At 41.9% G+C, this 7316-nt stretch overlaps 1 non-coding gene across 1 annotated transcript; it reads left to right on the plus strand.

Annotated features, from left to right (window-relative positions):
- The first annotated feature begins 6997 nt into the window (after nt 1-6997).
- Nucleotides 6998-7070, plus strand: TRNAQ-UUG (transfer RNA glutamine (anticodon UUG)). Its single transcript has one exon. It is a non-coding gene; the product is annotated as a tRNA-Gln (tRNA).
- The last annotated feature ends 246 nt before the right edge of the window (nt 7071-7316 follow it).

The following is a 7316-nucleotide window of genomic DNA, read 5'->3' on the forward strand; positions in this document are numbered from 1 at the left end:
AGGCAGCGATCAGAACATAGTCATTGTTGTCTACATGTGTGAGCTTGTTCACAGCTTTTCACGATATTTGCACTTCACTTGGGTTATGCTTACTCAGGAGTATAAATGTTAAATTTAATTGCTATTTGAAATATCTTCAGTAAGATTTACACTATGACTACATTATTACACACTAAACTCAGCCTAAGGCAGGAGAAATAGGCAAATTGTCGATTTTGAAATAACAAGAGGCTGTGTGAATGTGACTGTTCTTAATACATTAGTAGATGTTATGGTACTAAGATAATGGTGCATCTTATAATTGATTTGGTGTCTTAAATTTGATGTATGTGGTATTAATTGTTTGGTTAGATAATATATGTGGGAAATAACTTTTTCAAGAGATTCAACAATGTGGCAATACTCATATGGGAATATTTCACATATTATGCTTTTGGCACAAATAAAATAAATGAGTGAAATTAGGCAAACATGACCTGATCAGCAATAATATTCAACAAGATGCTTGAAGAGATAAATGTGATTAAAAAAAAAAGAAGTTGAAGATCTTGTAGTGTTTACTTGTTTGTGACTCTAGAGAAAGGGAAGCTCTGGATGGACTTTGGGAGGAGTTTCATATTGAAGTCAGTGATGTGGATTGCATGGGAACATGTTCAAGTTATGGCTAAAAGGAGATGTTACATTGATCTTGCAAACTCAACAGCTTCTTGAATGTGGCCTGTGTGGTTATGTCTCCTGTTAGTGTGGGTGAAGCAGCATAAATAATCCCTAAATCCATGTTGCTCCATCTGTCCTGCCTGGCAGCATGGCAGCTTGGAAGCAGTCCTGAACTAGGAGATGACAGTCGTCATTCTCCTGGGGCTTTTGCTCAGTCACTGGCTTTTATGCATGGAAGCCTGTTGCTTTGCTTGCTTTTAGTGTTAATTGCTCGGTCGTCTCCGACTCTTTGCGACCCCATGGACTATAGCCCGCCAGGCTCCTCTGTCTATGGGAGTCTCCAGGTAAGAATCTTGGCGTTGGTAGCCATCCCCTTCTCCAGGGGATCTTCCCCACCCAGGGATTGAACCCAGGTCTCCTGCATTGAAGGCAGATTCTCTACCATCGGAGTTACCAGAGAAGCCCTTGCTTGCTCTTCCTACCCCTTAATTCAACCAAAGAGGAGTAAACCTGCCCAGATTGGATGGGTGTAGTTTGGTAGTGGGAAGAGAAGAATAAGGAGTTAATGGGCACAGCCCTCCTTTGTAATCTAATCTAGCATCTAAAAACATGATTCTTGGCCAGCTAATGGGATTTGAAAATTTCCTTAAGAAAAACAGGATATGAACATGAATATCCTAACATAAAATATTTCCAGGACTTCCTTGGCAGTCCAGTTGTTAAGGCTTTACACTTCCAATGCAGGGGACTCAGGTTTGATCCCTGGTCAGGGAACTAACATCCCATATGCCACACAGCATAATAAAAATAAACCAAACATTTAAAATAAATTTCCAATAATTTTTACTTCTGTCTATAGTTTATTGTAAGACTCTTGTTTTTTTCTGACTTCATTAAGAACTTGCGAGAACAAATATTTCTTAAGTGGCTGATTGAGTTAGGGATACACCTTAGCACTTTCCTCAGCTTCAGTTTGCCAGAAGAAAAAAGAATGGAGGCAAAGCATTTATAAACATTTCCTTTCTGGAAGGCCCAAGTCAGTTTTATGCATTGCTGCCTTAGCAGCACATTCTTTCCATTTGAGCAATACTGGAATTATTTTTAAGACCAGCAAGTGAATTCTTAATTTCAGATATTAGTATTTATTTACTTATTTCTAGCCTTTCCACTTGGGCCTTCAAAAATATTTTTCATCTCTCTGTTGAAATTCCCTAGCTGTTGACTTTTGTTGCCCAACATTTCTTCAGTATCCTTGAATGTCTCTGTCATAATTCTTTTGATGTTTGTGTCTGACCATTCCAACATCTGGAAGTCCATCTCAGGGTCTGTTTCTATTCACCCTTTCCTCTCTTAACCAGGGTTCACATTTTCTGGTTTCCTCACATGTCTTATAAATCTTAATTGTATGCTAGACTTTGTGTAACAAAGAGCAGTGGATAAAAATTAATAATATTTACCTCCAGACAATTGTACACTCTTTTTTTGGGGGGGTGGGGAGTGGCAGGGGCAGCAGGTCACACCACTAAAGGAGCTGAGTTGCTCTGCTCTGTAGCTGAAGTTGGGTTGGTCTTGGTTGTGGTTTCAATTACTTTGTCATAGTTTAAGTTAGACTCAGGTCACCATTACCTTCAGGGTCAAAGCAGGAGCAGGCTTTCCTTTCAGAGATGCTAGGGCCTAAACACTGGTAGACTCTTATTCTTATATTTCATAGCCAGCTGCCAGCTCTTCTGCATGTCTGGGACTTTTCTTTGCTCTCTATTCCTCTGGCTTTCAGTTTCTAAAGAGATATCTTTCTACCTGGCCCCAGTCCCCTCGGCAGTGTAGGCTGTGAAGTCTCAAAGTATTTTGCCAGGGTTCCTCTCAGCTCTCCCATGCTTTCCCGGCCTCTGGAAGGCTGCTGAGGTATAGTTGGTAAAGACTCAGGTGCCTCTGAACTATTTCTTTCTGCTCTCCTGCCATCCCCGGTCGTTGAGGGACTCTGCCTTACAATCAGCGAAGGTCTGGAGAAATTGGGAGGGGTCTCTTCCCACTCGCTAGCCTCACCTCCAGCCTTGGGAATGTTGCTGCCCTTGGGGTTCTTAGCGGAGTGCCTCATGAGCCTCCCCTTGGCTCTCCAACCCCTCTCTTGGCCTCCGGCAGGTGCTGCCTTGCAGTAGGAAAGTGCTTTGTGCATCTTGGTGGGGTAGGAGGTGGGGGTGGTGTCTCACCTCCAGCTTTTTGCCTGCTGTCCTTTGCTCACTGAAGGCCTGCGGAGAATAGGTAGGTGGTGTCAACTTGCTCTGTGGCTGGAGCTCACTGGGATTCTAATCTGTCATGCTTGTCCACACAGAGCTAGAAGTTTGTGAAGTCTGACTGGTTTCAAACAGTCTGTCTGTCTGTGCCTCGTTTTCACTCTGCCAGGGATGAAGACAGCCACAGTCTCTCCTAAGAAGTGTTTATCACTTTCTATAATTGATTATCATTTACTTTAGATTTCCTTGTGTCCTCAGCATTCAGATGAATTTTAAAATTATGATTAGTAGCTTCTCTAGCTTGTTGTTAATATTAGTGGGCAACAGTGATCTCTTGTGAATTTCTGCATTCTAAATGGAAGCATAATAGCTGGTAATATTTTAAAATTTGGAACTGTCATAATTTGCGTCTTGCTGATACTTTGACCATTGTTATGGTTTTATAATAAAAGTTTAGTTTTAGCAAGAAATACCGGATAACTGGTGTTAAGTCAGGAAATGGCACATGGAAGCTGAAACTCCAGTCTTGGGGAGCCCATCAAGTCACCTCTGCCCACGAAGATGGGGCATCTTCTAAGATGACATTGGCTCCAGCCTTAGCCACACCTGGCAGTATGGCTCTCCTACTGCTCATTTTCTCACTGGTTTCCATGTGAGCGTCTCTCTCTCTCTCTCTTTTTTTAATGTAGACTATTTTTTAAAGTCTTTATTGAATTTGTTACAATATTGCTTCTGTTTTATGTTCTGGCTTTTGGCTACAAGGCATGTGGGGTCTTGGTTTCACAAGCAGGGATTGGACCCTCACCGCCTGTACTGGAAGGTAAAGTCTTAACCACTGGGCTACCAGGTAAGTACCCCTGGCAGCATCTGTCTGGAGGCTGTCTTGTTGACTAAGTAAGTTTTGAAATCAACCATTAGATAGCAAAACTTTGGAAGGAGAAGAGGAAAAATAGTATATCCTCTTTTGCTTAATCCTCTTAAGCGTAAATATAATCTATGCTTTCTTCATATGCTTGCACCTCTTCCTTTCTTTTACTTTGCATTTTTTTAAAACTGAGCAGAGAGTCAGCTCTCAGAACCTCTTTCCAGTCAAGCCATAAAGAGCGTGTCATACCCTACGTGTCCCTACCTACCATCACCCGTGGAAGTAACAAGTGCTGGGAGAGTCCTCAGCTTGCAAGATCAAGTCTAATTATACTATGTTCTGGTTCATTAACAAGACTACTTGAATAAGATTGAAGACAAAGCAACAGACTATCTGTTAGGATTTGGCTGTGTGTGACCAAGAAAAAAAAACCAACCCAAAAAACATAACAACCCAGAGTAACAGTGGTCTAAGTACAATAGATGTTTATTTCTCTTTCAGACACAGGACATTCCTAGATGTCAGCGATCTGGGATCTCTTTACCTTATTTCTCAGCCATGTGTGATCTTGGGCTCATAGTCTCAGATGGTGGCATTCACATTCTAGGAAAAGGAAAAAAAGAAATGTAAAGAAACTGGACAAAGGGTACAGGTATATACCACCTCTTACGGAAGGTCCTTAAAGGTTGTCCAGTACATTCCTACTCACTCCATTGACAAGAACTTTTTCATGTGGTAATCCTTAGCAGCACAAGAGGCTGAGGAACAGAGCCTTTATTGTAGACAACTGTTTGTCCAGCTGAAAATCAGGGGTTCTACTGCCATAGAAAAAAAGAAAAAGTGAAGTTGCTCAGTTGTGTCTGACTCTTTGCGACTGCATGGACTGTAGCCTACCATGCTCCTCCGTCCATGGGATTTTCCAAGCAAGAGTACTGGAGTGGGTTGCCATTTCCTGCTCCAGAGGATCTTCCTGATCCAGGAATTGAACTTAGGTCTCATGCATTGTAGGCAGACGCTTTACCGTCTGAGCCACCAGGGAAGTCCCTACTGCCATAGAGAAAGAGGAGAATGTGTTATATATTGAGGGTTAACCAGCAGTTTTGGTCACCAGTCAGGTCTCTCGGGAAGAATATTACGGAGTTCCAGCCTAGTCCTGGACCTTGAAATCATTTTTAGGGGAGAGAATTTAATATGTCAATAACCTCTATTCTGATAACTGCTCCCCTTCCCTGGTAGGTCTGTGGGTCTGTAGAACCAGAGCAGTGATAGGATAGTAGTAGTAGTGTAGTTGCTCAGTCATGTCCGATTCTTTGTGACCCCATGGACGGTAGCCCGCCAGGCTCCTCTGTCCATGGGATTCTCCAGGCAAGAATACTGGAGTGGGTTGCCATTCCCTTCTTCAGGGGATCTTCCTGACCCAGGGATTGAACCTCAGTCTCCTGCATTGCAGGCAGATTCTTTACCATCTGAGCCACTAGATAACAAAGGATCTAAAATATGATGTCACATAGGGAACTGCTGAAGAAACAGGATCTTTAGCTTAGAGGAAAAAAAGTTGGTAATGGCCCTTGTCTTCACATATTTGAAGTGGTGTCTTGTGAAGTCTGGATGGATCAGAAGGGCAGAATCCAGCCAGTGAGTGGAAGATACAGGGAGAGTAATACGAGTTCAATGTACAGAGGAAAACCCTAGTAGTAAGAGCTGTCAAAAAGAGGTAGTGAGCACATATTTACTGCTGTCATCCTGCCATTGATAGGTGTTGAGGACAAAATAGTCAACAAGAAGGTCTGATTCCTGCCAGGATGGCAGCTATGCTCTGGCGAGGAAGTCAGAAGTTGATCAGATAATCACACACACATGACTGCAGATCATCAAATGTAACAACTAGGTCTTAGAACGTTGATAGTGGTTGAAATAAGGGACAGGCACCCATTTTTAGACCTTCTAGAGGATGTGTGCTTCTGTCAGGTCTAAACTTATGGTCTCTCCTGCTCATTTCTAGTGTTCTAGGTAGTGCTGCAGTGGATAGAAGGAAGAAATTTGCCTTGGAGGGCAAAGTGAATTCCAAATTTGTGGGACTTCTATTGATAAAATGGACTTTTTAAAGTTTCACAGTGGTGCACCATCACTAAACCAGGTTGTGCTAACCTCTTACCTGGATAGAGAATGTTGGTTGAACACATGTGAATTCAACAACTTGAAGTCTTGAAAGACTTGAACTAGTTGATTTGGAAGAACTAAAAGATCCTCTAAAATCTGTAAATATTCTAAAAAGTTTCTGAAAATTCTGTAAAGTTTTCCCACTGAGGACTTAAAAAAAACAACCAAAAAACCCATAACTCCCTTTTGCCCAAGAAAATAACCAAGAAAGAAATGATAAAAAACTCCTTTTTTCAGTTCTCTCAGTCTAAATATATCAATATACAAAAACATGGTAATTTTATGAGTGAAACAAGTTATACATAATGCATTTTTATGTTCCTAAACGAACAGCATGACTTTATATCTGTAAAGGGCACTAAAAATAAGCTTTGCATGTATTTCAGTCCCCTGCCCCCAAATTTTCTTTGAAGAAAAAATTTTTTTGTTCTTCCGTAGCTTAAAATTTCTGAAAAATCTCTGTATCTGGTCTGTTCCTTTTGTTCTTTCTGCCTTGTAGCTTGGGTTCTGTTTCTGTAAAGTGGATAAGTGTGAAATTAGCTGTTCTTTTAGTCTAACTGATAGATGAGATTTAACTCTCTGTCATCTACCTGCTGGGTGTCTAGAGAGCTTGGGCTCTGGGGTGAGTGTTCTGTCCATGGTTTTTGTCAAGGTGGGCTTCATTTCTTCCCAGCTTTAGTTCCCACTAGGGCCCACCAGGCGCACTGACACGCAGCATTTATCCAAAGAATTCAAGAGCTGTACAGCCAGAGAGTAATTTGTCTTCATGACACACCTGGGAGGCATTCGGGCAAAGAGGCTGTTACGATGGTGGGGCATTGGCAAGAGCATCAGTTTGGAGTCTGGACAGAGTGCTTGGGGGCTGAAACTCTTGGGCTCTGCCACCAGCTTTGTAGGATCGTAGGAAGGTCTTTCCCTCTCTCTGAGACCTTTATTGCTCACCAAAAGGATGAGGGTATTGGATAAAAGCTCTGTGGACCTCATACGCTCCAATGTTCTATACATGTATTATTTTGAGCTCACATTTCAAAATAAGAAGGTTGCAGCATTGATCTAAGGTTGTAAGATAGACTAATGAGGAGATTCCCTGATGGTCCAGTGGTTAGGACTTGGCACTTTGACTGCCAAGGGCCCAGGTTCAGTCCGTGATCAGGGAACTAAGATCCCACAAGCCATGCAGTATGGCCAAAAAAAAAAAAAAAAAAAAAATCCCAAAAAATGACTAATGGGAGAGTTGCTCTTTTTTGCTTCTGAATGGCACTGCAGTTTTTTGAACAAACACGTTTGTCCACATTAACATGCTGGACAATCTTGGTTTACCATGGCAAAGAGTAAAAATAAACTCTGGGGGAAAGCAGGGTGGAAGAGAATAAATCCTCCTGCTGTCTGAAACTTGTGGCATA

The sequence above is a fragment of the Muntiacus reevesi genome, chromosome 1, assembly GCF_963930625.1.
Source record: "Muntiacus reevesi chromosome 1, mMunRee1.1, whole genome shotgun sequence".
Classification (NCBI taxonomy): domain Eukaryota; kingdom Metazoa; phylum Chordata; class Mammalia; order Artiodactyla; family Cervidae; genus Muntiacus; species Muntiacus reevesi.